Source organism: Aegilops tauschii, chromosome 4 (assembly GCF_002575655.3).
Source record: "Aegilops tauschii subsp. strangulata cultivar AL8/78 chromosome 4, Aet v6.0, whole genome shotgun sequence".
In the NCBI taxonomy this organism is placed as follows: Eukaryota; Viridiplantae; Streptophyta; class Magnoliopsida; order Poales; family Poaceae; genus Aegilops; species Aegilops tauschii.
In genome coordinates, this window is record NC_053038.3 from 59,042,984 (window position 1) to 59,051,720 (window position 8,737).

The window sequence follows — 8,737 nt, forward strand, 5'->3', positions numbered from 1 at the left end:
CTCGAAGCGCCATTGGATCTGCACATGATACCCTCTAAGAATTTGTCGTCATGGGTGTGCTTCTTGCAATACTGTGGCGTGATCGAAAGGTTGAAGAGACACAAGGGTAAATGGCTGCTGTACTAAATTGGGACCGGCCGGCCTGTAATCGTCACGTCTTGTCACTGCGTTCATAGTGGAGAGGATTCCAATGCACTCTTGAGCACCCTAGACGCGTTTTGTTTGACCACGCGTGAGCTCGAAGAGGCACCAAAAGTATCATTGCTGAGCCTGTTCCCGCGCAACCGCCCAGGTTACCGAGCGCAACCGCGCAAGATTCTCGCCTGGCTAGTTTGGCCACGCATCGGCTAGAAGAGGGGCAAATCATGGGCATTTATTGGCAAAAAGTTGTGCAAAAACGAACAGTGTGGAATGAATTCGACCATAAGGAGTGTGGAATGAATTCGACCATAAGTTTACCCATAGGTGATGAGGTCAAAGTTACAGAGAAGGGTAATGATAGACACTCGAGTGTGATAATTAATTATGCACTCTACAGGGCACACAGTTGAAGAAACCAACTGTGTGCAATAATGTCGAAGATCGTAGTCGAGTAATCTATAAATATAGTTTGCGATGAGATCGATAGGGGAAACACATTCGAGAATGGTAAATAAAATCTAAGTCCATTGCATATTAAGGTAAAAATAGTACTACCAATATACAAGTCTCATACGATGCCATTTCAACGATTGTACCACAAAAGCCAAAAATATTACAAAGTTCAAATTCCAGAGTTATATGGCTCATATTCGAAGATTACAAGGTTCAAACTGATATTAGAAATGAAATTCAGCTCATGCAACTACAGTTGCCCATGCTGATTAGATGAACATGGACATAAGAGAGGTTCAAACTATATTACCACTTGTAAGGCTTGTTTCGAAACCTCATCATTTTTGCAAAGGGATCAACCACTGACAAGTCATGTATGGGCTTGACATAATGACTTCCGATTACTCTGTCAACTGCAGTTCCAAAATGAAGTTCAGCTTCTTTAGAGCCTTTTCCATTCTGCTGGAACCACCAACGCTGATCAGAAACCATTCATTTTTGCGAAATTAATTTAGGGCAAAGCTCATTACCTTTAGCACCCTTACTCTGACAACAAAGAATCTTGCGAATATAATCTCTAATAAGGTCCCTCGATAGGAGTTCAAAGTAATTTCTGAGATATGCAGAGCAAGGCATTTGATGTGATTGTTATATTATATCACATTATCCACCACCAGGCCTAATCTTATCTGCAAAAGAAGAGAATGTATTAGTGCCTACATGCAGTTTTGAACACTACTACATGCCTGTTTGGTTTGCAGGATTTCTAAAATACACTAATAGAGTGACGTGCCATCTTCGATCCTACATGATTTACATTGGCATTTGATTCCAATCTAGAAAAATGTAGGCTTCTTCACAAGAGGTTGGAGTGGATGGAAATTTCCCTACGAAAACTAGTACAGATGAATCCAGAGGAGAAATACTTATGGATTGTAACCATATGAATCAAGCGACCAATATGGGGGAAAACTTGTATGTACTGGAATCCTCAAAAATTCCTTCAGAAATTGTAGTACATTGTCATTATAAACTTGCGAAAAGGTACCAAAAATTGAACTCCCTTATGGTTAATATTTAATACGAAAGGAGCATCACCTCAATATATAGCTTCTCCAAGTGTAGGAACGAACTATGTCTACCAGAGGGGGGGGGGGCTGTATGGAAGTTTTAAAATTTCTTTCGGAAAGATCAAAACTCTCAAAACCCAGCAGCGGAGCGAAATAAAACAACGTACAGTGAGCAAGTACAAACTATCGAATTGAAACTAAAGCATGCATGGAGGCAAATCACATGATTGAAATAGTACGAATGAAAAGCTGAGAGACAGAGGTAACGAGTGATGTTCGGTAGCGACAAGGTATTTGTTTGACCAGTTTGTCCTTCTACACAAGGACTACGTCTGGTTGAAGGGGTTGTGATTTAACACAGAAGATAACTCTCTTCGCCCTATTCTCCTCGACAATTGGTTCGTCAACCAATGCCGATTACTCGTGGTAGATAATTGAGGCGATCTCCAAACCTTCACAGACTTCTTCTTCGAGAACTACAATCACTCATGGTCTCTGAAGAAATTGAGACCTAACCATCTAGAGAGTTTTTAGCTCTCAAGAGTAATAGGTGGAGCATACTGGACTTAGATTCGAGTGATGTTAAATCACTATCTAATTTTTCGGCTCTAGGTGTTTTCTCTCGGTGGATTTTAAACTCAAATCACTCGGAGAGGGGGTTGCTCAACAATCTTCTCAGAATCAAACGGAGCAACCACCAAACAAACCTGGTGATGGGTGGCTATTTATAGCCGCAACCTTCACGGATGGGAAATGACCATTTTGGACACGCTGTCCAGCCAATGGCCAACCGACACATTCACAACGTTCAGATTTTGGAGCAACGATATTACTTGAGGAATAAGTAATACTAACTCCTCGTTCTGAGCCAAATCTCTCGCAGCAAAGAAGATCACAGTCTCTTGCTAGCAAGTATTTGCTCGGAACACAGAGAGATTTCTCTCACAATTTTCATAGGATTTGCGTTAACGTCAGATAATCAAAGTTTCGAACGCTACACCCCTCTTAGTAGTACGGTGATCCTATGACTCAATAAAGAGAAGAGAAACAACGAAATAAATGATACATCTTTACTTCGCCTTCAATCTCCCCGGTCGCAGTCACTTCCTTCGGATAAGCACCGAACCAATTTCTTCACGTCAGCAATTTTTGAGGGGCACTCTTGTCAGCATAATCTTCGATGATAACCTTGACTGATGCACATGGGATTATCTTCGTTGTTTGAATCAAACTCCTCTTGATTCCAGGGACTTGTTACTCTGTGTGCACTAGCAAACACATAAGTCTCATACTGTTTATGTCAACAAGCTCCAAAACATAAGGATGCAGATTATTGCACCAACAATCTCCCTCTTTTTGGACAATTGTTGACAAAACAGATGATCATCGAAGTGAAGATAGATAAGTGAAAATAAATTCAAACAAGAGTGACTAAATGTTACTTTGCTCAAAGTTGAAATAGACTCCCCTTAGATGTATGCAGGGCTAATGATATGAAATAAATTCTCCTACTAGTATTGAGGTATGTGGAGGAAATTTCAGTCATTCGAGTCAATGATTCACACTGATGACATATAATCCATCAAGATCGTAGTGCAATCATTCATAACTTCCAATAATAATACCACCTGCAAAATAAATACTTCGAGAGAAATGGTGCAACAGGCGGGGTTATTGACATTACATCACATAAGTTATACATCACATAACAGTTAGTATTTAAGCCAAGAGTCTCAACTCACACAAAACCAAACCAAAAGAGGCATAAAATGCAACTCTATCGAAACTCGATGTAATTCTGCCCCTTTTGTCAACTAGTGTCAAAAAGGTGACGAATAACATGAGTGTTCACTCAATGGCATCTCCAGAAGAACTATCAGAGGAGAGTTCAGCTTCGGAAGTGACAGGAGTGACCTCATCTTCAGCTGGTGCAGATTTTCCTTCAGGAGAAGCAAGTTGGTGCTGAGAGGACGAGGGCGTATTGGGGTCAACCACTTGAGGAACATGAGAAAGCACATTTCCGTCGGCGGGTTTCTCTGTTGGCGAAGTGGCTTCAGACTCATCGAGCAATTTGCGAAGCTTCAGATGAAGAAGATCAATAGTTGTCTCACGATCCGACAGAGGAGGTGTGCTGCGATCTTGGAAATCTTCGAGAGTGAAGCCTTTGTCAATGTAATCATAGAGTTCTCTGAGATCTACATTCGAGAGTTGTTTCTCGGAGAAGAACTTAAGGAGCAATTTCCAGAGCCTCTTCTTGTTCTCATCTACAATCAAGTGCGTGATTCTTGTTCGATTATTGATGACATTAAGCTCGGAGGCAAGGTGCTCTTTTTCTCTTCGATCTTCAGCTATGTGCTTGAGCAACAGTTTTTGTGTGCGCAGACCGACTTCAAGCTGCGAAGGAGGTTGAGGTGAAAGTTGTGGATCACGCTTAGGGAGATGCGGCCCATCGAATGCATTGTGGTAATCTTGAGGGCTTGACACGGGTGACTTGCCCGAACAGAAATCTAACATAGCTTGTAATGTGTCGCGAACTGGATGAATGAAGCATTTGTGGATTTCTTTCGCTAGACATGTATTGCGCATAGCATAATCAACCACTCGTTGGATCCATGGCGCGAACACTTTGATGCAGTTGGGATATTCAGCAGAATCCTTCAGTATGCATAGAAACATGTCTTCAAGATCAAAGATATATCGCTGAGAGATTGCAGAAATAGTATCCCAAAGAACATATGAGATGGAGTTGTCTGAGTTCATTCCTGCCAAAGGGCAAATAGTGTATAAGAGCAAATGATAAAGTGTCTGATTCTCGAACTTCAGATGCTCATGACGAGGAGGAACAGTATAGTCACGGATTTTATCTTGGTCCATGGTACACCGAAAGGTTTCATCTGAATCAACATGAATATTGTGCACACGAATTTCAGTAGTACCATGCTCATACTGAGGGAAATGGAAATGTGAGACAAAGTATGTGGAACAACATTTAATTTGTTTTCCTTCGGTCATCCACTCAAAGATCCACTTAGAGCGGTGCGATTCATCGCCCGTGATATACACATGGCATAGAATTGAAGTACAATTTCCCTGTTCCAGGGATGCTCGAACGCAAAATTGTTGGTAAGGCAGAAATCGTCCATGTCTTGAAGCAATTGAGAGAAACAACCAATAGCTCTCATAGAAGGGATCTTTGGATATTCATGAGGAAATATCTTTCTGCTGTCATATATAACTCAAGCGTAATAGATTGCTTGCTCTTGTGTCCAAAAGCGAGGGGATTCAGATGTGCACGGCCCATTATATGGACTTTCTTGAAAGAATTGGGGATGCGCATTTCGATTGAAAAGTAGACCCCTGGTGCTTGCTCCTTTCGAGAATAAAGGTAGTTCCTCACGAGGGAATGGATACTTTAATTCTTCTTCGGGTGAAATGAATTCATCACCATATACCACAGAGCCAGAACGACGAGCAGAAACTGATCTTGGTTCTGATGGACCCACCTCTTGCAATACATTCACTGTATTGAGAGACAACTTGAGCAGAGATGGGGCAGGATTCACAACTAAGGGAGCTGCAAAAGTAGATGGCAGCTGAGCAGATTTCTTCACTGGGGGCACAGAGGCCGAATCAATCATTGGTGGAGGCTGGGATTTTTCTTCATGAATCTGTTGTTGCTGAATAGTCGCAGAGGCCGAGACATTTTGTGCTTCATGAGCCTGAGGCTTTGAATAAGGGATTTCACCTTCCTCTGAAACCATTCGCTGGGGCGGAATCTCATCTTGAGCAGGGGAGGCCGTAGGCACTAGTTCAGTTGGCCTAGGCGAATGAGGAGCATCCGAATCTTGGACTTGATGTTGCGAAGGAATAGCTAGCTCAGGTGAATTTTCTTTCTGCTCCTGAGCCCCTGGGCTATCCGATGGTATTTCTGACGAAGGAGGTTCATTTTTCTTGGTAGTTTTCTTTCGACACTTCTTCATCTTCTTAGCAGTTTGCTCAATGTGGCCTTTGACCAAGTCATTATAGCTTGTAATCTCTGCTTGATGTTTGTCACAAATCTTCCTACCAACTTCATCCAGATCCGAGTGAAAATGCAGCCTTCTGTTGCAGAGAAGAGTCATGGCTCGGTTGACATCCTTATAGGAATCTTTGAGTGCCTTAATGACAAATTTGGAAGAAGCAGTTTTCATTCGAGCATCCAGATCATTCAGCTCGGCAGTTAGAGTGTTGATTTCAACAGCATCTTCTCTCATATCTTGAACAACTATGGTGGCCTGGCAATTACTCCAGGAGGGATAGGCAAAGAGCTTACTTCTCTAGCGAAAGGATTTTCCACAAATTTTTCAAGTTGCTCCATGATGAACATATGATTGTAATAGTGTGGAGCCTCAGACTTGTCAGTAGCAGTAGCTGTTTGCACAGGAATTTTCTCGGAAGGTGTCATTGAAGCCAATGGCTGAGTTAAGGTGGGAGCAAATTTAGTAGCCTTCTCCTTCGGATCAGACGCTTGAGGAGCATTTTGCTCGGGAGTAGGGGCCTTGATTTTCTTCACATCAGGCTTAGAAATTTGTTTTGCAGGCTTTGCAGTGCTTATAAGAGCATCAACAACCAAATCCTACAAGTTGATAGCTTCTGGATGAGGTGCTATATTCACATGTTGGTGCATGGTGACAGTGGTACGAGGAGTTTTCCTAAGAATGATCTTCTTCCAAAGTGCTTTTAGAACAGCAGGAGCACAAAGATCAGGTAGAACTGTAGAGGTGGTAATGTTCACTTGCTCGCTGAGAGTAGCGGCAACTTCATCCTTTGTGAGCGGTGGATCATCTTTTTCTGATGAATTTCCATCAGCAGAGTCATTTGCTCGTTCAGCTAGTTTATTCTTCAGAGCACTCTTTCGCTTAGAAGTGACACTGGGATCATGTTTGCGGTTGGAGCGACTTTCATAAATTCCTTCGGCCTTTTTCTTTTCGACATCATCCTTGAGAAGACGACGATTTTCTTCTTCATGAGCCCTTTCCTTTTGAGCCTTCTTGGCTCGCTTGATGGCATTCTTCTGACGTTTAGCCAGTTCATCAGGATAAGATTCAGGAGTCCGAAGAGAGGACACGTGAGCATTTGGAGGAGGAGGTGACCTCTCATGGGGATCATTTCGCTTGATGATACCAATTTCTCAGCAGTCACCCCACGATGGATGAAATGCAAAGTTCTACGCAAATCAAGGATGAATCTTTCATAGTTGAACCATTTATGAACCCAGTGGCGTCGAATCCATTGCAGACACTTATCTCTTTGTTGCTTAGTCTCTCCGGGCTCGGTGTTATAATGATCATGAGAAATATATTTTGCAGTGTTTGTGTAAGATTGTCGGTCACCCTTCTTTTTCTTAGGAGCATCTTCTTCTTGCTCATCGGCATTTTGCTCGGAGCACTTGCATTTGCTGTTTGAGGGGGCCTACCATTGGGCCCTTTCCATTCGGAGCTTTAGAGTGATCAGCTGTGCCCAAAATGATATCTTCTCCATCAACCGTGCTCACTGGTTGAGTAGAATCCTCAACTGACTGCACACACCTTTGAACAAGAATAGATACAATGGAAAATGGGGACAGGGTTACCAATGCTCACAACAAGGTTTTTCAAACAAAAATGTTTTGGAGAAGAATTAGATGCTGACTTTGAGAAATGTTTCGGAAGAAGTAAATGTGCAGAACGAACTAGTAGGTTCGAAGAATATACTAGTTAACGTGCTAAGTGTTCCATTTGTTTGAGACATATCACAAACTCTAGATCTGAAAAAAAATCGGATGCGAGGGACAACTACAAACCATGTCCGCACAAGTGACCTAGCAGAAAGGATCTAAGAAATTGCAATAAAATAGATATTTCTACTGCAGATGAACTCGAACGCGATGGAAGGAAGAGCGAGTTTGTGTGGACATACCCTAACTTGGTGATGTCCAGCAGCTATACGGCGGCGTAAGGAGGAAGATGTCCCGCGGTGGTGATGAAGGACTGCGGCGACCTCTTTTTGGCAGCAAAGCGGCAAAGTCGAGCATCGGCATCGAGATCAAGGTGGAGCAAAGCCGTAGGGTTCATAAGGTGACGGTGCGGTGGCGAAGGGAAGAAGTGGATGAGGGGGGGTGGCGATACGGTATATATATGCGAGGGGAATATAACCGCATCAGGCGAATCTGATCGGACAACTATCGTCAACTGTATTTTGTGATTCAACCGTCCAGAAGAAACGACAGTTGTTCGATAGCACATGGCAACCGTCATCAAGATCGTGGTCCAGACTTGGGCGGGAAACCCCAAATTTTGGACGGCTTTCACCAAAACTGATAAAGTTCGGACCGAAACTTTAGTATGCTGGTCAAGGACACCAGATAAAGTTTCGTTTCCAGATGAAATTGAGCATTCATAACAGAACAACATGGACTTGAAGAGATAGAATAGATGGAAAACAAGTTTCTAGTCATTTCACTCAGACAATGAAACACAAATACTCGAAAGAATAGTTATGAGTGAAATGCATTCGGACTAACGCAAAATCGGTCAAACGAAAGTCAACTAAAAGAGAGAAAATTGAGGTGGCTTGACCCATCGTATAAGAATTTTATGACCCCGCGTCGCACAATTATCGTGGCACCCGGCTAGTCTAGTTCTTCGTTAATGTATTTACTCTCAGAAAGAAAAATTCACTTTGTCAAAATTTTCAAACTCTTCAAGTGTTATGCACCCATTCCTTTTAAGATGTGGAAGTGTTTGCACGGGTGCCGGGTCCATCTTACTGCACGTTTGTGGAATCTAGGATATTTATCTCACACCATAATGCACAAAATCTTTTCTCATCGAGAGGCTTGGTGAAGATGTCAGCAAGATTATCTTCGGTACTGACGTGATCAATAACAATGTCTTCTCGAGCAACATGAATCACGAATGAAATTATATTTGATGGCAATATGCTTGGTCCGAGAGTGGTGCACTGGATTGTGTGCAATTTTGATCACACTCTCATTGTCACAATATAAAGGAATGGTCTTGACCTTGATGCCATAATCCTTCAGAGTCTACTTC